A 26,581-nucleotide genomic window follows, 5' to 3' on the forward strand; every position below is an offset into this window, starting at 1 on the left:
ATCCAAGGGACATGATGACATGCAGTAACTGACTTCATCTAATCGTGTGTGATATCCAATGTCCATGATGACATGACACGCTTGACGTCGTCTGACAATGTGTGTTGTCCAAGTGCCATGATTGCATGTCATGCCCGAAGATATCCGACCGTGTGGTTCTACCCAAGGTAGATGATGACATGCCACGCCAACGTCGTACAAGTGTGTCACATAGTCCTAAAGTGACGACAACATGTCATGTCTGACGTCATCAGATTGTATGTGTTGTCCAACGGCCATGATGGAAAGCCACACTCGACGTCGTCCGGCCGTGTGTGCTATCCACGGGACATTATGGCATGCAACACCCGACGCTGTCCAACCGTGTATGCTGCCGTATGGCGATGATGGAATGCCATGCCAACGTCATCCAACCGTATCACTAAGTCCAAAGCCGATGATGCATTTTCACGACTGACGTCGTTCGATCATGTAACCTACTCCAAAAGCAATGATGACATGACACGCTCGATGTCATCCGATCGTGTGTGCTATCCAAGGTCCATGATGGCATGCCACGCCTGCCTATTTCCGATCGTGTGTGCTGCCGAAGGGCGATGATAACATGTCACGCTTGGCGTCGTCCATCCGTGTCACCTAGTCCAAAGGCGATAAATTGCATGCCACACTCGACGTCAGGCGACCGTGTCACCTAGTCCAAAGCCGATGATGTCATGCCACGCCCGACGTCATCCAACCGTGTCACCTAATCCAAAGGAGATCATAGCATGACATGGCCGACGTCGATCGACCATGCGTGTTTTCTAGAGGCTATGATGGCATGCCACTCCCGACATCGTATCATCGTGTGTGCTATCTTAGGGCCATGATGATATGCCATGCCCAACTTGTTCGAATGTATGTTCTATCCAAGGTCCATAATTGTATGCTACGCACGACGTCGTTTGACTTTTTGGTGCTACCCAAAGGCGATGAAGGCATGTCACGCCCGACGTCATCCAACCATGTCACCAGGTAAAAAAGAAATGATGACATGTCACGTCTGACGTCGTTCGATCATGTGCGATGTCCAAGGGCATGCCACGCCCGACATTGTCAAACTATGTGTGCAATTCAAGGTCCATGATGGCATGCCACGCCCGACGTCGCCTAAGCATGTAAGATATTTAAGGGCCATGATGGCAGGCCATGCGAGACGTCGTCTGACTATGTGTTCTTGAGAAGATCGATGATGGCTTGCCATGCATGACATCGTACGCCCATGTCACTTAGTCCAAAGTCGATTATTACATTCCACGTCAACATCGGGAGACCGTGTCACCTACTTCAAAGGGGATAATGGCATGCCACGCGCGACATCATCTGACAGTGTCACCTGGTCCAGAAGCGATAAATGCATGCCACGGCTGACAGCGGCCAACTATGTGTATTGTCAAAAAGCCATGATGACACGCCACACTCGACGTCGCCTGATCGTGTGTGCTGTGCAAGGGATATGATGGTATGCCATGCCCGACATCGTCTGACCAAGTGTGCTGTCTAATGGCCAAGATGGCATGCCACGCCCGACGTCGTTCGACCATGCGGTGCTACCCAATGGGGATTTGGGCATGCGACCCCAGAGGTCGTCCGAATGGTCACCTACTCCAAAAGCGATGATGGAATGTCACGTCCGACGTCGTCCGATCATGTGTTCTATCGAAGGGACATGATGGCATGCCACGCTTGACGTCGTCTGACCGTGTATGCTCTTCAAGGACCATGATGACATTCCACACCCGACGTCGTCCGATGTATGTACTGTCGAAGGGCCATTATGCCATGCCAAGCCGACGTCATCAAATGGTGTCACCTATTCAAAAGGTGATAATGGCATGCCACGCCCGACATCGCCTTACCGCATGTGCTGTCCAAGGGCCTTGATGGCATGCCACGCCCAATGTCGCCTGACTATCGGTGCTGGCCAAGGGCGATGATGGCATGCCATGTCCGACGTCGTCCGACCGTGGGTGCAGTCCAAGGGTGATGATGGCATGCCACGCCTGACGTCGTTCGACCGTGCGTGCAACTCAAGGGCCATGATGGCATGCAATGCCTGACATCATTCGACTGTGCGTGCAGTTCAACGGCCATGATGGCATGCCACGCCCGACTTCATTCGACCTCTTGTGCAGTCCAAGGGCGGATTCTGCAGTCCACGTTCATTCTATACACGCCTTCGAAGATGCCGTCTGGTCGCGGATGTGGAACACCTGTGCCACGTACATATACCCATTTTCCCCTTGACATCTCACTTAGCTTCTAAATGGCACCATACATTTCGAAAACCTCTTATAGAGATATTGTTATTAGTCCCTTAACATGTCATTAGGCTTGAAAAATGAACTCAACTTGACATAAATCCTTGCAATGGGGCGTAGTTATTGGACCAGTATTTAATCATCGTCAAACGTATAGCTCAACACTTAGCATCAAACTAGTGAACTTCACGTGTGATATTATTTTTGGTGCTTATATTTCAACACTAAGTTATATTTTCCCCTTCAAAATATGCAAGCAGTACATGTACCTTTAATTTTAAAAGTTATAAATGATTGGGTTTTAGGTTGGGGGAATGAGGAATGTAGGGGGGAGGGGACGAATCGGAGCGACAAAGGAATGAATCTTAGTGGACCGTGGTACCAAGTCCACTCTGCCAGTTACAATACCAGTTGCATACTAAAGTCATCTAAACAGGATTCTACCTACCGCTCGATAGAAATTGTACTTCAACACAGTCATCGCGTCGCTTCCGTCACGGAGACTTTGCTAACGACACGGACCCTTGGGGGTTAAAGGCCCCCACTTCTGTTAGGCAAGTGTACAGGGGGCGCATGGTTCACTTTTGAGTTCAAATTATTACTTAGAGGCATCCACTAATAATCTAGCACATGGCAGGTTCGCGCCACTATCTTTTCAACCATGAGCAATGGCCAATTTTGTGAATCAACAATTCCTCTAGTACTAGGTTGACTTACTATTGCGACAATATTATCAGTAGGGTAAACTAACCTGTGTCAAGACGGTCTAAACCCAGCGCACGGTCCCTATTGGTGGGTGAACAATCCAACACTTGCTGAATTTTGGTTCAGAACGATTGGAAGAGCGGACATCGAAGGATCAAAAAGCAACGTCGCTATGAACGTTTGGCTGCCACTGGACAGTTATCCCTGCGCTAGCATCAAATTCCAACGGTCTAAAAGATCGTTAGGCCTTGCTTTCACGGTTCTTATTCGTAATGGAAATCCAAATCAAATGAGATTTTAACCTCCTGTCCCACACGAGATCTTTGTTCTCGTTGATGTCATCTTAGAAAACTTGCGTTATCTTAAACAAGATATGCCGTAATAGCCAAACTCCTCACCTGACAATGTCTTCCGCCCAGATTGGCCCGCAAAGCAAGCCTTGGGTCGAAAAAGAGGGAAAGTGCCCCACTTCTGATTCACGGAATAAGTAAAATACTGTTAAAAGTAGCGGTATTTCACTTTTGCCTTTCATCTCCCACTTATACTACACCTCTCATGTCATTTCACAAAGTCGGAGTAGAATTAAGCTCAACTCGTCTTCTTTATCCGCTGATTCTGCCAAGATCGTTCCCTTGGATATGGTTTTGCTGCATAGTAGACAGGAACAATGGGAATCTCGTTATTCCATTCATGTGCGTCACTAATTAGATAACGAGGCATTTGGATACCTTAAGACAGTCATAGTTACTCTCGCCATTTACCTGTGCTTGGTTGAATTTCATTACTTAAACATTCAAAGACTGGGCAGAAATCACATTGAGTAAACATCCGTTGGGACATTCCCAATGCTTTGTTTTAATTAAACAGTAGAATTCCCCTTGTACTTACTAGTATTGAGTTGGCTTTTCGATGCCCTGGGAAGGCGCCAGAAGGAACCATTCCCAGTTCGTCCCCCGGCCAGCACGTGGTGACTCGTTCTCGCTGTAGAAGCAGCTCGAGCAGTCCATCGACAGCCGACGGGTTAGGGAGTGGGACCCCCGTGCCGAATTCCCTTGCCTACATTGTTTCATCGACTAGAAGTAGTTCACCTTGGAGACCTGATTCTGTCATGAGTACGACCTGGCATGGATGACATATTATCCTTCTAATTTTAAAGGGACTCGAGGAGTGCACCGGACACCACGCAACGTGCCGTGCTCTTCCAGCTACTGGACCCTACCTTCGCCTGAGTCGAATCTAGAGTGGGTAGGATATTAAACAGAAAATATAACTCTTCCCGAGGCTCCCGTCGATGTCTCCACACTTTTTAACTTTAGCGTCAACCGCCGCATCACCTTTCAGAAAATTTAACCTCATTTCCTTTCGGAGTATGCGCGAAACATGCTATCTCTCGGGGCTCCCCTAACCTTTAGGATCGACTAAAGCATGTGCAAGTTCCATTCACATGGAACCTTTCCTCTCTTCGGATTTAAAAGTTCTCATTTGAATATTGGTTACTACCACCAAGATTTGCACCGATGACCACTACGCCTACTCTCACGCCCAAGGTTTTAAAGCGACCGCCACGCCCTCCTACTCATCTTGCTTAATTTCCATCAATATTCAGGGCTAGTTGATTCGGCTAGTGAGTTGTTACACACTCCTTATCGGATTTCGAATTCCATGACAACCGTCCTTCTTTCATAATCGACCAACACCCTTAGTGGAATCTAGGTTAGCGCAGTTTGGAACCATATCCCGTCTTTTTTAGGTTCATCCCACATCGCCAATTCTAATTATATAAAATGACAAAGTTGTAGCTTTTGATTATATGGCGCGGATCAAAAAAACAGTCGCGCTGTCCTACCTATTTAATGTTTGAGAATGGGTCGACGGCATTTTTCTCCCCAGTCCTCTAACAATTCGCTTTACCCGATAGAATTCGCACGCGAGCTCCAGCTATCCGGAGGGAAACTTTGGAGGGAACCAGCTACTTGATGGTTTGATTAGTCTTTCTCCCATATACCAAAGTTATACGAATGATTTGCATGTTAGTATCGCTTTGGGCCTCGACCAGAGTGTCCTCTAGCTTCTTCCCGCTAAGGCATATTTCACTATATTTTGGGTCCCAGCAGGTATGCTCACACTCTAACCCTTCTGAGAAGATCATGGTCGGTCGGGGGTGAAGGGGAAGGTTAAAATAAATATAAGAAAATTGTTTGCTTATTTATTTGCCTCTCTTCTATCCCCTCGCTTATCTTTATTTTTTTAAAATGTCTTATTTATTGTTATCATTTAGTTTTGCATGCTTAAATAATTAATTAAAAATAATAAATTTACTTCTCAATTGTTTGATATTTTATCGCTTAGTATCGCATATTTAAATATTAATTAAAATAATAATACGAGCTCTTTGTTCCATTTGTGTAACACATAGTCTCGTATGTTAAATAAATAAAAACAAACGTGATTGTTTATTTATTTCTATCACCTAGCCTTGCATGTTTAATTTAATAAAAATAATAAAATAGTCTTAATTGTTTTATATTTGCTATCACTTAGCAAGCTTAAATAAACTAATAAATGAAGTGACCTTATTTGCTACTTGTAACCCCCACATAGAGTGCATGAGATACGGTCAGGACCCACATTTGTGGACCTCGAGAGATGCCTAACACCTTTCCCTCGAGGTAATATGAACCCTTACCTCGATCTCTAGCTCGTTGACCTTAGCTAGACTAAGTTAGGTTAGATAGGTGCCCTAACACTCCTTAATTCGTTAGGTGGCGACTCCTAAGTCCAAATCCCAAAAGAGTTGTTAGGTCGTGCACAAGACCCATTTTTTAAAAAAATGGGGCGCGACAGAGTGGCGACTCTGCTCGGGATGTTAGGTTCTTATCATTACGTGTTTCATGCTTATTTATGTGGGGTTTACTTTATTTTGGTTCTTTTATTATTTGCTAGATGTTTATCATGCTTAGTTATCATTTTGTTGTCTTATTTACTGTCTTCTTTCCATGTCTCAACCGTTTCCTCTTCCTTAACTGTTTATTACCATGTTTCACCTCTTTCCTTTTCCCTTATTTACTTATGTACATGTTTAATCCTATACCCTCTTTCCTTATTTGCGTGATTTTTTATATCTTTATATGTTTAAATTCCTTTATTTATTTACGCTTTTTTATTTATTTATTGTTTTATAAACTACCTATATGTTACCGCTTTCCAATTTAAATGCTAAGTGTTTATTCCTTTGATAGCTGACATTCCGCCCATACTTCCCCCAATTGAGACCCTCTTCCTTTTTTTATTTTGTTCTCGTGATGTTGTACCTTTGCACCTCTCACAACTACTCAAATTCTATTCAAATATCCACTATAGAGAGTTTTCATATGCGTGGACGTAACAGATAGTTTTACTACCGTGAAACCACGAGCCTCTCGCATAGAATCCCTTTTTAAGTCCATGTTAAGCCAACTCTTAGAAGTCTTGGTTAGGTCATACATGCTGCATAAGCCCTAGGTGGTTTGACCCTTGGTGTCAATCCACATAATTAGTAGCCACCCTCTCGTCTAAAGGGTCCCAACACCCTTAGACAAATTGCATACTTATGTGTCAACGTGATCATAATAATTCAATCAAGCCAATTTTGCCAAAAGGGAGTTTAGAAGTTGTGTATTATTTTATTTGTAGAGTCATGGATGAGTATGAACCCCCAAACCCTCAAATGGTGACAAAGGTGAGTTAGAGACTTAATACATGGTGGATGGATATAAGGAGAGATAAGATAAGGGAAATTCATCCATTGTTGGATGGCCTCACATTTCTTATTTTTGTCACACCAAACCCTCAACTGACTAGGGCGCTACTAGAGTTTTGGGACCATGTAAGTATGGTGTTCAAGTTGAGAGATTGGAACTTCACACCAACGATTGAAGAAATCAGCGGTTTCATCGACCTTTCATACCGTAAGTGTCAAATGATGGTACCTTATAAGCCATCATCAAGAGAATTTCTAAAAAGTATGGGGATAAATTCTAATCCAACCTAGACTTCTTTAGACCTTGGGTGGACTCATTTAGACTTCTTATACTCACAATTCCTCCGAAATGATTGCTACCACATTTGTGACTATGAATTTGAGTGCTCCGTTGAAGAATGGAAAAAGTATCGTCTGGATGCCTTAGCTATTGCCTTATTGGGATCCTTGGTTTTTCCTAAATCAAGGGGAAGAATCATTACATATCTAAGGTACGTGGTGCGAGACCTAGCTCAAAGAGGAGGCGAACCTAGGAAAACTATAGTGCCCATGATCCTGGCGGAGATAATAAGGAGTCTGTTAGCATGTGTCGATGGTCGAAAGTTCTTCGAGGGATGCAACCTTCTACATCAACTATGGGATATCGATGACTTCCATAAGCGATCTGACGTAGTATATACCTATCTTGGTCAAGGCAACAAGATTGATAACCATCCTAGAAGGTTGGCACGTTTTGCCGCACCTGTAGGATTTGTGGACTGCAGATATTTCTGACTGAGCTTGAGAGCAACCGAATTCAATGGAAGCTTCATTGGTTGTCCGCGCCTAATGTCATAATAAGAGGGGACGACCGATATTTCATCGAGCTTATTGGCTTGAAGGGTGTCCAACCTTATGTGCCTCTTCGAGTACTGCGCCAATTTGGGTAAATTCAAATCATACCACTGTGATCTGACATGGAGCCACTTAAGTATGAGTTCGGACTAGATAAACCACAAGTCCACAACATACTTCGACGATGGGAGCTTGTGTTGACCATTCCTATTGGTGCACGACAGGCTTTATGCACGCATGAATATCGCATATGGATCTTGATAGAATCTGAAGTCCCAATATCAAGTGGAAAAGGATACCATGGGCTTGCCGATGAAAGGGAAAACATATGGGCACGAAGTGTGTTGAACATGAGACAAGAAGTCCCTCCTATCACAAGAGGTCAATTGGCGCCAAGCTCTTGGAGTTGATACCTCCAAGATTTCAGAATTTAGGATGATTTCTCCCATGTTATCCCTTTATCCTTAGTTTATTTCAGTTTTTGATGATGTATTGTTTTGATTTTATAATAAATGAAAGTTTTTGTTTCTTCTGATCTAAAATCCAAATTGGCAAATAAGGCTTGAATTAATTATTGTGCATCACTTATGTGTCTCTTAGGCCTACCACTGCCTCAACGAGGCTCCTTTGCACTTAGGGCGTTCATTTTAAAATAACGTGTTTGATATCCCAATTTATGCAATGTTTTTGTTTTGCTTTTATTTTTTTATTTTCTTTGCCCTTTCCCAATGGTTGATCTGTAGACCATGGTTTACCGCATGCAATCAAAGGGTTCATTTCTTTTTCTTTCGACTGAGAATTGCAAAGCAAAAGTGAAAGTGATTAATGCTAAGGTTATGTGCAAAACTGTTGAAAAGAAGTGTCTTTCAGACATTGGTATCAAACCTTGAGCAGAAAATAAAGAAGTTAGAAGAAGAGGTGTTGGAGATGCGCGAGTGGGTAAAGTTTTTACTCTCCATCAATCCGACTTTGGAGACAAACATGGATATGTCACCTTTCACAAGTCAAGTCACTCTCCAAAATAATCCTCCTCCAGATTACTCTACTTCTCAAAATCAACCAAGCTCCATTCAAATACCTCCAAAGAACATCTACTTTCCAAATCACCCATATCCTCCGCAACATCATACTATGCTTCTAAACCTCAACACCTTACTTTACACCCGCATCATCCTAGTATGCAAGCTCCTCAATACGAAATACCTCTGCACAAAGATCCTTGGAATCATGCGCCTCTCATAACATTCCCAAGCCTTCCATATCAAATATCTCCATACCAAAGACCTCCTCCGACATATCAATAACCAACATATCCTTGCCACAATGCCAAAGTTCTCACTCGACCGCATATCCCCAAAAAATCTATTCAAGGTTGAGAAGAGACTTGACAAAAGTTATACCCCAATCTCTGGCTCGTTGACCTTAGCTAGACCTAGTTAGGTTAGATAGGTGCCCTAACATGCCTTAATTAGTTTGGTGGCGACTCCAAACTCAAAATCCCAAAAGAGTTGTTAGGTCGTGCACAAAATCCATTTTTGCGAAAAATTGGGCGCGACAGAATGGCGACTCAGCTGAGGTTCAGTCTTATCAAATAAAACTTTCACTTTCCCATTCTATTGATAACTGGGGCAGAATTTTAGAGAGGGTCTCAAAAAAAACCATCAAGATTTCTCCTAGCACATCTCCATACTGGGGCAGAATTTTTGAGTAATCCAAAACATTTCTTCTCAACAACTGGGGCAGAATATTAAGAGGATTCAAAATTGCTGAAAATCAAGACTGGGTAGAAAGTTTTTGAGAATTAAAAAAAAAAAGTTCAAGAGTCAAGCTACAACTACAATAGATCAGAATGACAGAAGTTCTACCCTAGGGCAGAAATTTTGAGGGGATTTCAAAATTTTCGACAACACTCCAAAGAACATTCTATCAGACACCAAAGGAGCACGCTATGCCAAATAATGGATACATATCAACCTCCCCCTTTAAACTATTTTTCTTTGAATGTAAAAAAATACAGGTACATATACAAAGGCAGTTTCAACAATCAACATGCTACTTTTGAGCCCGACAAATGACACTCGACCCTTCCAACAAGGCGGATGTCCAAGCTACTACATACCCTCCTCATTTAACTATGAAGTTGTACTATGCCTGAGATCTAGGCTTGCATGACTACATTATACCCGAGATCGCATTATGCTCGAAGAATTAAATCATTGCATGTGCTCGATATTGAATGTGCTCAAAGAAATGCATCTTTGCATGTGCTTGATACTGCATGTGCTCGATATTGCATGTGCCCGAAGAAATGCATCATTTCATGTGACCGATATTGCATGCACCCGAAGAAATGCATCAGTGCATGTGCACGATAATGCATGTGCCCAAAGAAATGCAACATTACATTGTGCCCGAGAACTGCATTGTGCCCGATGTTTGCATAAGCCCAAGATTGCATCGTGCTCGAAGTAATGTGCCTGAATCAAATCAAGTCATAAGTATCAACAGATGCCAAAAATAGATACGCTCTCTTTACTCATTACTTATATTACAAAGGCATCATCCTTCAAAGGCCTCATCTTTCATGGCCTGCGGACTCCATGTCATATCCTAAGGACTTAATTTATGCTCGTCATATTCCTAAGGCATCATAGTCTAAAGGCATCATCCCCATGGCCTGCAGACATCATATCATTGCCTAAGGGTTTAATTTCTGTCTATCATGATCCGAAGGTGTCATAGTCTTAAGGCGCCAGATTCATGGCCTCAGACAACATTTCCATGACATGAGGATACACTTTGCATATCATTGCCCTAGACATCATAGTCTAAGATGTCATTTTTCGTGGTCTTAAGGCAAACATTCATGGTCAACATGGGAATTGCATCATGTTTACATATACCACTTATTTCGATATATTTTCTCTAATCATTCTATTTAAGTCATATGACAAGTTACAGATGTGCAAATTACAGGTAAAATCAATCTCTCTCTAAACGACTCGTTTTCACGCTTGCAAACAAAGGCTGTCAAATTCTCGTCCACTCACACTATCGTTTCGGCTACTCAGCTACCATGAAGATATTTTCGGATTCAATTTGTCACTGCGACCTACTGTCTCTTCATCTAGGGTCGTCTGCCTTACAATTCAACATTTAGGCTTGTCCGCCTTATAATGCAACATCTAGGTTCGTCCACCTTACAACGCGACATTTAGGCTCGTCCGCTTTACAATGCAATGTTTAAGCTCATCCTCCTTATAGGATATTTAGGCCCGTCCGCCTTAAAACGACAGTTAGGCTTGTCCATCTTAAAGGATATTTAGGTCGTCCGCCTCATAGGACATTTAGGCTCATCCGCCTTAAAAGGACATTTAGGTCGTAGGACATAAAATGAAATTTAGGCTCGTCCCCCTCAAAGGACATTTATGTTCGTCCGCTTTATAAGATATTTAGGTCGTCCGCCTTAAAATGACACTTAAGCTCGCCCGCCTTAAAATGACGTTTAGACTCTCCTTACAACCAGACATTTTCCTTATATTATTATATCTTTATACTTTAAGATCTATTGGAGGTTGACTTTAACTTTCGGAGATGGGTTGCAATTCTTCAACAAGTTAAGCCAAAGTCGACGAGGGAATCTCAAAGCAGATACGCTTCTTATCACCTCTTGTCATTTATTTAGAACTCATAGTTTATCATTATTGGTCATACTTTATCTATTTATAAGCTAACATTTTATCTAGAATTTTAAGATATGATCGTTCGCCCCTTGATTATAATTATCATGCTATCATCTATCACAACAAAGACCCAATCAGTTCTTTCCTACTCATACTCCGAACCTGCTCAAAAGCTGATAATCTCACTCTGTCATGCTCTTCTCGCTTCTTTGTCATGCTCTTTTAGTCTCTCAATCCCTCTCTTCTCGCTACTCTAATCTTATCCATTCAAGCGGATATCGTGCCCTCGGAATACCTTAGCGCTCTTTCAATTTTTAAGAGTTTCATTTGCTCTTCAATCTAGAACTACACACGACCTGATTCTTGTATAACCAGAGATATGTAGGCAACTTAATACCGAAGTCTCGGTCTTACCCTTTTAAACCTCTCTATCGTTTCAATTGATCCAACTGACATCTCTCGTCGATCGAACAAAATCGGCTACTAAGTCAACGTTGGTTGCCTGACAATTCATTCTTCATTCTCAATCAACCAAGAGGCAACTGTTGACACCCAATTTTGACCAACCTCTAACCATTTTTAGGATTATATTCGATTAAATACGTATTTTAAAATTTGCTTAAAGTTTTGATTTTTAGTCGATTTTTCTTGAAAATTATATATTTTAGTATGTTTTACTTTATAAAATTATTGTAAATATCATTAAAATACTTTAAAATTATTAATGAATTTCGAATTATAAAAATTTAAGTGACTTTCAGTTATATAAAAAATATTTTAAGATATGTAGTATTTTAATAGTAATTCTTAAATTTTCCTCAAAATCATTTAAATCTTAACTCATTCTATTCTAACTTCTTTTAATTCTAGCTGCTCCAACTCAAATCTTATTTCAATCATAGCCATCTCTTCCTTTCAATTCTAGCCAATTTCAATTACAATTTTAGTAATTCCATATCTTTCCCAATCAAATTTCAAGACTTCATCTTTTGATCTCATCCGTCTATTTTATTAATCAAATCCTAAATCGATATCTCTTATTTAATTCTATGGTCAAGATTAAACCTCCTATTCTTCCTAAATTCTAATACCCTAAAAGACAACAAAAAAATTATCTTCCTCCTCCCTTTCTTTTGGAGCTTTCGCCTGCTCTCATCCTCTATACTATCTCGCCGGCAAGGATGAGCCAGGTAGTGGCAACGCCTCCCTCCCTCGTCTTGGCTCCGCCTTCTTCTCTCCTCTCCATTTTTTGTCCGGCGTAGATCGTCACCACCTGCTGGTGTTATCCTTCCCTCTCTCTTTCTCCTCCTTTCCCTGGCAAGGAAGCAGCCGGACAGAAACACCAGCAGCACAGCCATGCAGCCAGCAGCTTCCAGGCGCCACACCACCCTCTCTCTGCCTCCTCTTCTCTCTCCCTTTTCCGACAGTCGCCACCCCCTCTTCTTCTTGCTCTCCCTTTGTTCCTCCTCCCTCTCCCCGTCTTTCTCCCCTTCCCGTCCTCCTCCTCTTCTCTTCTTCATCACCTCTTCTCCTCCCTTCTCTCTCACCGCCTGAACCCCTCTCTTCGCCTCTTAACTCCTCTCTTCTCCTCCTTCGATCCGGCGAGGACAACAAATGACAACAGCTCTAGCGCCAACTAGCAGTGAACATTGAGAACAACCAGTTGTCGGGAACTCCAGCCCCTCCGTATCCAAGAGTAACAACTGCTCTGGCTAGCTACAACAACAAACAAAGAACCGGCGAGACCCTAGAGTCTCCATTCCTCCAGTCTCCAGAAGTTTGAGTTCGATGACGGATCTCAACAGATTTGTCCATGTAAGGTTCAATCTAAATATTATTTTTAATTGCATCTTTTGCTATTATGAGATGAACATGTCAGAAATCTTGGCTTTTACATGTTTGATTTGATCTTGTTGAACTATTATTGCACATTACCTAGTCATTGGTGTGATATGGTGTTGTAATGCTTGGGATCCCAGATTGTACACATGTTTTGTGTCGATTTCAGTTTATCAATACAAATCTTGATTTTGCTATAATATCTGTAAGTCTCTATTACATCTATAAATTAGAGTTAATAATACATAATTGGTTATTCCTGCTAATTGTCGTCTTTATGAATAATTTGTGTTCATACATGTCATAGTTGATTGGAGTTATCAATGAAATTTACTTTGATTTCAATTTTAATGTATTGATGAAATCAATAACTAGATTAGAAAATGATTAGTTCTGCATCCTATGGTAATTTTGGCATACTAATCGTTTCTTATAACTAAATTTAGACAAGATTATATATATAGTTGTATCGTAATTTACTTGATTGTGTGAATAAAATTAACTGTCTAAAACTGTTCTTTCCTTGTTAGTTTATCTGGTGTGTTATGGTTAAGTGACTGTTAAAAATGTGTCTGATTTTTTACTCATCTATATTTGGTAAAAATCACTTTGATTTTGTCTCTTCTTTATTTAAGAAAAAAAATATTACCCTTCATAATTTTGTTTTTTACTTGCTTAAAATTGGTAATATTTTTTTAAAAAATCTGATTTGGCTCCTTTAAAATAAAAAAAAATAATATTAATTGATTCCTTTTTCCTTACTTGAAAATTGATTATTTTCATACTTGTTTATATATGGTAAAATAATATTGTTTTGGCTCTTTTTTATTTAAGGTAAAAGGATATTGTACTCCTAATTATTCTAATTTTATTCCTTTCCTTATGTGCTCTCCTCCTCTTTGCTATATAAATAAGACCGTCTCCCTTCATTTAGATCAACCCATTCACACACTCATTCACTCTCAATCACAAGTTCTCTCATCACTCCTCACTCTTTCATTACTCTCTTGCTACTCTTAAAATAATTTAAGATTCTGGTAAACATTCAAGTGCTCTTCTTCGCTACTTGGCTACTTCGCTTTGTTAGAATAGAAGTTGGGTCAACTCGTTATCATTGTGTCACGACCCAAAAACCGAGCCGCGACTGGCACCCACACTTACCCTCCTATGTGAGCGAACCAAACAATCTAAACCTTAACATTTCAATATAATATCAACAGAAAGTAATGCGGAAGACTTAAACTCATTAATAAAATCAATAACTATTATTATCCCCAAAATCTGGAAGTCATCATCACAAGAACATCTATCCTCAAATTATTAATCTAAGAATATCTAAGGAGCTAAAATACATAAAAAGCTAGTCCATGCCGGAACTTCAAGGCATCAAGACATGAAGAGGAAGATCCAGTCCAAGCTAGAAGGATTAGCTCACCCTGATATCCGGAGTAATGAAGACTGGCTAGAGTTGTTGTTGAGTCGAAGATGACGGCACGTTTGCTGCACTCCACAAATAAACAAGAAGAAAACATAAAAGTAGGGGTCAGTACAAAACACGGGTACTGAGTAGATATCATCGGCCAACTCAAAATAGAAATCAATATATACCAATAATATCATAAATCAACCATGATACTCAACATGTAGCAACAACGAGTACTATATCATTAACAGTTACCGTCAAGTTCACACATGAGGACTCAAGCCTCAATACCACACTCATTTGGGAATTATGTTCATTAGATTGAGTATATTAACATCTTTCAAGATTCATTATCTTTATTTCTCTTGTGTCGGTACGTGACACTCCGCTCCCTCATATTCATTAATCCTCTTGTGTCGGTACGTGACACTCCGCTCCCTCATATTCATTAATCCTCTTGTGTCGGTACGTGACACTCTGATCCCCTACTACTATGTGTTGGAACGTGACACTCCGATCCCCTAAATCTACGTGTCGGTTCGTGACACCCGATCCCCTAATTCTATGTGTTGGTTCGTGACACCCGATCCCCTAAATCTACGTGTCAGTTCGTGACACCCGATCCCCTAAATCTACGTGTCAGTTCGTGACAACCGATCCCCTAAATCTATGTGTCGATTCATGACACCCGATCCCCTAAATCTACGTGTCGGTTCGTGACACCCGATCCCCTAATTCTACGTGTCGGTTCGTGACACCCGATCCCTTAATCTCATTCTATCAACTCATCAAGCCTTCTCCCTTACCAAGGCATCATCAATCTCATTACTTTAGTTCATCAAGCCTTCTCCCTTACCAAGGCATCATCATTAAAAAGAGATTAGGTTTTTATCAAGATTTGGGATTCAATAACTTCATCATGCTTAATATAATCACAATTATATAATCACGTTCATGCATGCATACAATTAAGCACATAGCAGGGTTTACAATACTATCAATACATATCATTCTCTATTAAGAGTTTACTATGAAAGCATGAAAACCATAACCTACCTCCACCGAAGACTAGTGATCAAGCAAGAATTTCCCAAAGCCTTGTGTTTTTCCTCTTCGTTCGTCTCTCTCTATCGATTCTTCTTCTCTCTCTTTCTGTTCTTTTCTTTTTCTTATTCAAACCCTCTTTCTTTTACCCTAATTAGCATATAATTAAGAATAAAAGATGGCAATAATAACCCACTAATTAACTTAAGGTTACCTCTTTTAACCCCCAAGTAATTAGACTTATTAACATTAACCCACTAACTTTGTAATTAAATCAGGAATAGTCAAAAACGTCCCTTAAAACGTATCAAGAAATCCGACCCAGACTGGGATTACGCAGTCTGTGATGACCCGTCGCGCCTACGACGGTCTGTCCTGCTGCCCCGTCACAGAGTTCAGAGACTCAATTTCTCTGAAGAGTCTGTGACGGTCCGTCACACCTGTGACGGTCTGTCCTGCCATTCCGTTACGAAGTTCAGAGAGTCGATTTTCAGTACCCAATTTCAGATTTTCTAAGTGTTTTGAAACGAGACCCTGCGACGGTCCGTCGTGCCCATGACGGTCCGTCGTGGGGTCCGTCGCCTCAGCCTGTTTTTCCAAAAATAAAATCTGTTGTTCATAACGACTAAACAGGTCGTTACACATTGCTTCCATCCCTTTCAACTCAAGCGATAGTATTCCTTTTGCATTCATACATTTACCATAGTTTATTGTTCTATTCCTCTATATGTATAACTTGTTGTTAAACAATTGCATCTGTGTCGCATCTTGTCTAAATAAATGTGATTATTTGTGTTGCCAATCGATTGTTTTGGCAGGTTTCAAACTTGAAGTTCAAATTGAATATTAGCTATGAAGATATTAGTTTGTTCAAATATTTGAAGCCATTTATTTCTTATTTATTTATTTGAACCTTTTTTTTGTAATATTTGTTTAACTCTAAAGCTCTCATGTATACAATATATTTGGGGATCGTCTAAAGGGAAGGGAAAATTATATGTTAATCATTTCTTTGCAAACTTACTTGTGTTAGAAAAGCATGCCAATAGGCTTGTAACTTGTTTGATAAAATGACTTTAATTCTAGTTAAAATAAAAAAAATAAAGTAAAGATCATTGCACAATTACTTGATGTAATCTGGTCTAAATTAAATGTTTGAAACTAAACCTTGCGTAAAGTGTTAACTGTCTGTTGCATGTAACTTTTATTTGATCATACTAATAAATAACATCAACCTCATGTACTCAAATTGTTTTAGAACCCTTTCTAAATTAAGTATTTTTGTATGTATAGAAATCTGCCCGGTTTATTCAATATTTGTTTTATTAACAACTTTTCATGCAAATCATAGAATGAAATCAACAATCAATTTCCTCAAATTAGCTACTTGGTTTCCTAAATTAAATCCTTTTTTTTGCATGTGAAGTGATTTTCGCCTTAAAATAGTATTGATTTTCTAATTATTTGCTTAAAAATATATTTTCAGCATTAATAATAAATCCATCAATATTTTTTTAAAAAAAAGTATATATATATATATATATATATATATATATATATATATATATATATATATATATATATAAAATTATGCATTAAAGTAAACTAGTCGCCTACTTATAATAATTTTCTGCATCAATTATAAATCTATTGTTGTTCTTAAAACAAATGTTCTGCCTAAATAAATAATAAATTTGTTGTCCTATGTTATATTTTTGCATTGATAGTTAATTTCTCTGTTTTTTTAGAATACATATGCATGTGAGATCACATTCTTTTGTCATTTGGAAATAAAATAAAATCTATCATGTCACTAATTTTTGCTCACTTTAAAGTTAACACTAAAATCTACATTCATGCCCTCATAATTAATCTTTGTTTCGTTATTATAACTTTGTATGCTCATGAGCTTAGAATGAGAACCTTCACAATTATGTGTTGTTTGCAAGCATTTCTAATTGATTTTTAGAGGCCAAATTGAGACTTGTAGTGGTAAAACGACCGTCTTGTTTGCCTTGTTTGTTTTACTTGTTGTCTAGGAGGGCCTTATATTCTATTTTGTCTAAACCTATCCTATTAAGAGTCCAATACCTCTTGGACATTAAGTTGGGACGATTAGGAGCCTTTTAGGTACGTTATGCATGCGGTGGTTGGGTAGGGTAGTTGGGCCTACATAGATGATGACATCGACTCAGGCTTGAAAGACAAACTTTGGTTTTATTTGTCCCTATACGGCAGCCTATCGGAAAATAAAAGAAAATCGAGTGTTGATCCAAAAAGTCTCTCTTAGAGTCTCCTTTTTCCCTTTATCCCTTTATTTGTTTATTTATATTTATTTGGGGTAGATTAAAATAAAAATGATAAAATTATTTGCTTATTTATTTGCCTCTTTTCTATCCCTTCACTTATCTTTAAATTTTATTTAATGTTTATTTATTGTTATCACTTAGTTTTGCATGCTTAAAGAATTAATTTAAAAATAATAAATTTATTTCTAAATTGTTTAATATTTTATCACTTAGACTCACATATTTAATATTAATTAAAATAATAACATGAGCTATTTGTTCGATTTGTTTATCACATAGTCTCGTATGTTAAAATAAATAAAAATAAACTTGATTGTTTATTTTTTACTATCTCCTAGTCTTGCATGTTTAAATTAATAAAAATAATAAAATAGTCTTAATTATTTTATATTTGTTATCACCTAGCAAGCATGCTACTTAAATAAACTAATGAATGAAGTGACCTTAATTGCTACTTGTAACTCCCACATAGATTGCATGAGATACGACTGGGACCCTTGTTTGTGGACCTCGAGGGATGCCTAACACCTTCCCCTCGAGGTAAATTGAATTCTTACCCTGATTTTGGACTCGTTGACCTTATCTAGACTAAGTTAGGTTAGATAGGTGCCCTAACACACCTTAATTCGTTAGGTGGCGAGTCCAAACCCCAAAATCCCAAAAGAGTTGTTAGGTCGTGCACAAAACCCGTTTTTGCGAAAAATGGGGCGCGACAAATGTTAGCCAATTTCTATGTATTAACAAGTAACTTAATATTATACTTTGATGTTCAAATGATCCAATCCATGATTGTGTAGGAATTTTACCTTGAATGAAGACCCTAAGCTAATTGCATTAAATTCTTAGCACATTAGGTAGGAAGCATCCAAGTGTCATGTCTAGGTACCATAACAGATAATCATTCAAAATGATCGTGTAGATTAAGCAGTGCCTAAGAACACAATGAGAATCCTTGGTACAAGAAGTGCGCTGAAACACATGTGCAAGCACATGTGCTACCGGCCAAGAGACCAAACGATCAAGCCCAACCAAATTCGGTTAGGGGGCATGCACACGTTGAGTCAATCCACGTGAGTCCTAGCTTCCTAACCAATCCTATGCTCTAACTAACTTACCTAACTAGCTAACTAACCTAGGACTAACTAGAATAAACTAACTAGTGTGCTCGAGATCCTAAGACCTAACCAGGTGACACTTGGCGAGTAACTAACTAAAGAAACATCCTAGTACCTAACCTAAGATGGTCCAAAGGGGTTTATTATGGTCCTAATGACTTAGGGGTACTTTAGTAATTATCCTAGGTCACTTAATTAATTAAATTAGCAACTTCATTAATTAATTTAAATTCATGGTCAAACCCGAATCTTTAGCAAATTTTCAGAATTTATCTAAGTCAAATGCTCTCCTACTTTTAGTCAATGTAGGAGGGGCATTTTGGTAATTAACTAATTGATTTATTTTAATTATGTTAATTAGCATAAGTTGAATTAGTCAATATTCAATTCCTAAAACTTACACTCATGTTTATCCATAGAGACCCTCACCGGAAAAATAAAAGAGTAAACAAATGTGAGAAAAACTTAATAATTACTCTCGATTCTGCTTAGGCAAATTTCAAGGCAATTCATCAAGATTTTTCGTGCAAAGTACAAGGTGATCTTTGTATATTAAACTCTATAATAAGGTATGGGTTTTCTCTCTTCGATTACTTTCCCAGGAGGCTTTTCAAATATTTTTGAATCCAAGAAAATCGAAACTAGGGTTGTTCCCAATGAGATTGTCGAATGTTCATCTCCCTAGTTCTCCCTAATTTCAATTTTTGTACTATGTATAATTCAAATCTCGAGCATGTTATTGGTATGTGGTGCTAACGGATCACTATGTTTAGGTTTCTATGATTTGATAGTATCGAATGAGACCAATAGGTTAGATCCGTATGATAAGAGTATTATTTACATGAGATAAGAAATGTTTCAATGCCCAATGGCTTGCTTAAAATGATGAGATTACTGCGGTATATACATGAAGTTAATTGACTTGGATAGTGATAATATCATGACAAGTGTATGGTGAATGTTTGGCTTATCCCAATAAATTGGCCTACAATATTATTTCAAAAATATGTAATAGAATTGGACAATGACTAAATCAAACTAATCTTATATAGATAATGTAAATTATGATGTTTCTTGTAAGTCCAAATACATGTTAAAGATTGACTTGACAAGCTGTAACTCAATGAACTCATAACCTGGGGTATGTCAATGATTGGGACAAGTTCCAACATACCATATCTAAATGAACTTGTGAACATAGTAGTGCATTGAATAAGTCCTTATAACTTTCACAAATAATGGTACAAGACTAACAAATAACACTGAATAAGATAAGGTGCGTAATGAAATAACTAAAAGCTTATGAGTTATGAAATTGACCATAGAATAGGGTGTTAAAGGAAGTGAGATAAGTCTCACTTGAACCTAATCAATTATGTTAAAGATACTCACATAAGAGGGTGTTAGAAATCGTGACACAACTCTCATTCACATCATAATGATAATGTAAGATTTAGGTTCACATTCTTCAAGTATAGAAAGGGATAGAAGACATCTATTTAGCTAAGCACACCTCATACTAGAACCAAGATTCCATAATGTATGAGTCAACTCTAAAAGTTGTAAAGTATGATAAATTAAGCTAAGCATCGATAGGCTAGTAATGAGCTTGTGCAAGCACATGTAAGCCTCATGAGATGATACTACCACCAAGGTGGATAAGGGTCTCAAAATCTCCTAGTCTATGAACTATGCCGCCAGCATAGGTTACTAGCTAGTGGATCCACCTAAAAAAGCTAGAAAGTATTCGGTTTCACTTTGGCCGGTGAACCACCTCTTTTCAATGTGGGGAAGACATTGGATTTCATGTTAGCTCACACGATCTATGTAGGTTAATGATAAAGATTTCTTTAATAAATTAAGAAAGAAAGAACTTGGGAGATGAGGGGTGTTCGTATAGGATGACCAAAGGGTTAGGTTAGACTAAGTAATGATGTAAGTCATTCTTAGTCATTGCACAGAAAGATCCCAATGGAAGTCTTAAGAGAATATCCTAAGTAAACCTAGTATGTTTAAAGTGAACATGAGATTAAAGAAGAAGAGATGTAAGTTCAAAGTGAACTAACTAAGCAAAATCATAAGTATATGATATCATCAGTGTTTGATAAGAATTAAGTTTTAACAGTTATTGGCTTATGCCAATAAAAGGAGCAAAACATAATGACTCATCAATTGGAGTATGAATATATGCCCCAACATATTTATATTATGCAAATGATCAAATAATGGTCATAGCTGATAAATATTAGCTCATAAAGACTTCATGCCCAATTCAACAAGAATAGAAAGAATAACTTGTGAGTAGGGTAGTCAAATCATTTCCTTATTCTTTTGGATTACTTACTTGATTCATCGTAGGAATGGTACTATAATGAATCATTTCACTCGTAAGTAACACAAAGGATCAAAGGAGATCATTGAACTACACAACAAAAAGAAGAAAAGACTGGAAAATAAACTAAGTCCGGGAGAGGAGCTCTCGGCCTAAGGGGGAGCAACATTATTAAATTTTGCTTGGGTTGTTCTAAAATTATGTTCATGATTCAAAGGTCTTTCTTCATATATAAAATGATTTGTGTGTTTTAAATGAAATGGCATGTTGCTATTGGAAGAGCTTTCCTTTATCATGCATAGTCCTTATTTGTTTATGTGCATACACCCATACTTCTTGCAAGTTTGTGCTAACCCATATACAATTTTTTTTTATAGGTGCAGGTCCTTTAAGAAGATTGAAGATTAATTGAAGCTCTTTGGACTAGTAACTCCAGACTTTGATAGGTCCTCTTGAATTTGAGGATGCCTACACTTTATTTTCTAGCTTAAGTAGATTAGACATAGCTAGTGGATGTTGTCACTAGCGTTTGCTTTCAAATATTTGTTCAAGCTTTCGTATTAAGGCCGGTTTGGCAACTATTAATGATATTATGAATTCTTCATTTCAATTGTTCAATATGTTAATAGATGGTTGTTTGTTTTGAGCTATTAGTGTATTACTCTTATGCAGAAATTATATGAAGTCTAAGTACACTTCAGTGAAGTTTAAAAGTTCTAAATTTTCCGCTAAATTTAACTGTATGATTGTGATGAAATCTAAAAAGAGGCTTGTCTGTGACCTCTGAGAGGTTAACAACACGAGTATCATCTAGGATCTAGGACCCAGGTTTGATAATCTATGGGAAAGAATAATAATTTTCATCAGTGATTCATCACTATAAGTAGGAATGTTAATTGTAAAGAATGAAATTCTTGGAGGACTTACCTTGAAGAAGAATCTTGATTTTTTTTGAATGAAAGTGTTTTCTTTTGATTTTCCTTTGGGTTTGATAGAAGAGATAATGTTGGATTAAGAGGTGAAAATATGATTGGTTTTGTCATTTAATTAGTCAACAAATTAATTCAGGGTTTTCTTAGAGGTAAAAAGACAAAAACAACATTTTTTAAATATTTTCCTATTTTTTAATTGGTCAGGTTACTTAAATGGTCATAAGTTTCTACTTGAAACTCAAATTGACGCAAAATTGGTGATTTTGGAAAGAAAACTCAAATATATTTATTTTGATAGATTACGGCCACATATCACTTTATATCCAAAGAAATGTGATTTTTTGAAGTTGAACCAACTAAAATCTTACATCAAAACTGAATCGCTATGGAAGCTTTCAACTCAACTTTTTATCTAGTGACCTTAATTCATATCAAAATTTATTTCGCACGAAATTATTGACCTATACTTATATGTAATTCAAGAATCACGTGTTACAACATTACATATAAATAGAGAATAGTTCGGCAATTATCTTAGAAATTTTTGGTGTGTTACCTTATCACCTACTTGGGATCATTCGTCCTCGAATGACAGTTAAACTGAACATGAAAGGGAAATAAGTTACTATCACTATCTCTCTCGACTTTTGAAATTGTCAAATAATATATAGGCAAAATTGATTCATACTCAGTGTTTTTAAAATATACTAGATCAGATAATTCATGAACGATATGAGTCTGAACATAGTCACAATATATCTAAAATTATATTACATGAAACAAGGATATCTAGATACGAAGTAAGAATATAAATACTATGTATTAAGTGATGGATTGATCGCTTTCAAGTTTATCAACACTTTCCACCCCGCTCTTTTGAGAATACTACTCATCATCACCATCACCAACACAACTGAAAGGGGGTCAGTGAAAAAGCTTATGGTGAAAGATCATAAGCACGATTCATTCGAGAAATCTAATTTAAGAATATGAATTATGTAACATTATGTTGCTAGTCATTGACTGTAAATCATGAATTTGTGAGAGTTGGGATACTATGAGACGTGATTGCTTATATGAATAGGTTCTTATCATGAGGCTGATATCCAAAACTTTATGGGGAAAGACAATGGGCTAAAGTCTTTTCCCCCTTATTCTATGAATTGAGCATAGACTTGAATCTATCTGAAGTGTTACAATTGTGATACTATAAACATCAACAAGATATTGTAGTGATGAACTTTGAGGAATGCACTAGAGTTTGAATGGATTAATGTAACAGTATAACTCTTTTTTAACACATCACTATAACATTCTCCACACTTGACTTGGTTTCTCACCTTGTCATCTCCCCCTTAGGTCTAAAGCTGACACAATAAATCTGTGGATTTATTTCATCTTCTCTAAAGTGGTCTACATTCTCTTTACTCTAATACTCAGGATATGCTACTCTAATTGCTACTAAACTTTCCACATGCAGGAACTAAGATTCTTACTAAGGCTTTTTTCTAACATACTACTCGTAACTTCTTTCAGCTTCTATAAAAGACTTTCTATAACCATTACCCACATTGACTTATAAAGTCACTTAATCTAACTCTTAAGAAAAAAAATAGTGCTTAAATCGGCCTATTTTATATTGGCATCCCAAATATACTATATAGGCACTGATTAAGAATTATAAGGTTAATTGAACCTCATCTAACTACATAAGATCTCGGGTACACCTCTTAATGTTCTTGTAAATCTGTTCATATCCATACTTCTTTGATATCATCTATGGGTCATAATACCACACTTGTGTCACTCAGTTTTATTACAAAGTAACGCCTTAATTCCTCACCTACTTCATGTCAAACCTGTTAGATCATATCTCAAAACTAACTTCATCACCCTCATGTTCCCGTTCTTATTATAACGATACTCATCTCAAATTCAAGCTTAGTTTTTAGTACTAAACACATATATCAATATAATCACACATACTATACTAGTTTATAATTACTAGATAAAATTAAAAAACGCTCTCCCGCTAAAACCTCATGAAAAGTAGTCAATATTTATCTCACAACCTACCACTTTACGAATAGCCATCACATTCCCTTTCGAAACTTCTATAATTAAAGAGAGAGAGAAATTAGAAAGGATCAAGACATTCGTCAAGATTCTTGAGTTTTGTAGTGGACTTTCTCCATGGATTTGATCCCTAAGAGTTATTAAGCTTTCATATTATTGGATTTGTTCATCCACACTCCAATCAAGTCAATTTCAGCATTAAATTTGTTCTAGAAAATTAAAGGTTTGATGTTCTTGAATTATGTTCTTGAAAGTGACTTCCGTTCATGAGTTAAGATGAGATTGAGGAGTTCATGGGAAATCGTGTTGATTGTAAGGTTGTGTTTTATTAGATTTTTTGTGTACATTAGTGGGTATTTGAATCTTAAGAGGAATTAGAAAAAATCAAATTTAGGTGAATTGAAGTTAGAAAACCAAGAAGGAAAAAGTCAGGTAGAAACTAGGTACCTGGTCCGCGTAACGGACCTGTTCCTCATAGACAAAACTTTTCTCTCTATGTAACGGAAAGATCATGGAACCCTCTGCCTGAAGAGTTATATCGAAAACAAATATTAAAATGGACCTCCGTGTCGAGAACTTTCTTTCAGACAGTGATTTCTTGATTGTTTCTCATAACTAACTATCTAAAAACTCTCTTAAGCATCTAGAGATATTTCCTATTACAAATCACAACCTTGAATTCGATAAATAAAATGCAAGCTAGAGTTGAGAGTAAAGTTTTAAGAGTTCTTTTGAATATTTTTCAGAAAGTCCCTTTGAGTCTTTTCGAGAAGTCTTCTACATTTTTTAATAACTTATTTCAAGACTCGAGCAAGTGAGTATGAGAGTGAGAAGAATGTATGCATCACTCTAATTTATCATCACGAGATCCTTCATATCCTGAATCACAACTCCTGAATTCATGATTCACATGCAAGAGAGAGTTACAAGTAAAGTTCAATAAAGTCTTTCAGTTCAATTGTGAACTATCGACTTGAGTTAAGTTTTGAGAAAGTAAGTATGAGAATGAGAAGAGTTGTATACATGAGTTTCATATTATTGTGGATACCTTTTAATCGATTCAATCATGCCCATAAATTTTGCATGTCTTTGACAGGATTAGTGTCTTCAAGTTCTCTGTCGTAGGTATTTAGTTCGTGACCCTTTTAAGATCATATTGATAATCATGGGGATACTACATATTACCCATAAAATTCCTTAAGTTGAGTAGTTCATTCCCACATTAACCCTCTGAGTCGAGCTTTCTTGAAACGAGTATTATCATTAAAGTTATTAAGGTACGAGTTATTGGTTCTGAGTATTGATATACACACACACACACAGACACACACACACACACACACACACACACACATATATATATAGTTATTGTTATTGAAAACCTTGAATTGAGTCATTCACGTCCATAATTTAGTATGAACTTATTCTGAGAAGTCTTTTACATTTTTTTCTAAACTTTTTTTAAGACTTGAGCACTTGAGTTGAGAAGAGTAGAGTTGAGTTCATTTTATTTAAAATGATATAAGGGAACTAATTATTCCCAAGAGTACATGTTTTAACATTTAAAAGAGCGGAAACTGAGATTTCCAAAAGAATTTTGAGCAGTTTCAGTAACATCTCTTTTGAGAGAAAGAATTTTGTAGTAAAAGTATCACAACAATAGTACTGATCATCGATATGTGGACGAGTTCAAATAAATCAAGTCTCTATGAACTATTTATCCGACGTGGATAGAAATTGTCATGTTTTTAGATGATTCCTTGGTGCTTTTTAGCATAGACTAGGGGATCCACTTAGTTGAGAGGCTCGATACACCAGTGAGGTATAATAAAGTTCTGGCAGCGTGGGCAAGACGATGTATCATCACATAGCTCATAGTGATCATTGTCGGTTAGAGAAACTCCCACACATTTATATTGTATTTCATATACGAAGTGAGTGTTTATAGTATTCTTCAATACACTGAGTTGCTTTCTACTATTTTAAAAGCATTTCATATATTTCATCTGTAATTATTTCTTTTATCGAGAGTTGAGTATCCTGAGTTGAGTATACTACCTTTGAGTTGAGTTGAGAATCTAATATTTTAGGTGAGTATCTAATCTTTGAGTTGAGTATATTATTTTTGAGTGAGTATTTAATCTTAGAGTTGAATATCTTATTCTTGAGTTAACTTTAAGTAAGTTGCAAGGAGGTAAGTATGTTCCTTTTTATTAAGTTCAAGCTTATGTTTATGATTTAGAATTTTCC

The 26,581-nt window shown here is 37.6% G+C and overlaps 1 pseudogene; it reads left to right on the forward strand.

Moving 5' to 3' along the window:
* The first annotated feature begins 3,045 nt into the window (after nt 1–3,045).
* LOC138349432 (uncharacterized) lies at nt 3,046–3,864 on the forward strand (annotated as a pseudogene).
* Nucleotides 3,865–26,581: the final 22,717 nt, after the last annotated feature.

This window comes from Solanum lycopersicum, chromosome 7 (genome assembly GCF_036512215.1).
Source record: "Solanum lycopersicum chromosome 7, SLM_r2.1".
NCBI classification, from domain to species: domain Eukaryota; kingdom Viridiplantae; phylum Streptophyta; class Magnoliopsida; order Solanales; family Solanaceae; genus Solanum; species Solanum lycopersicum.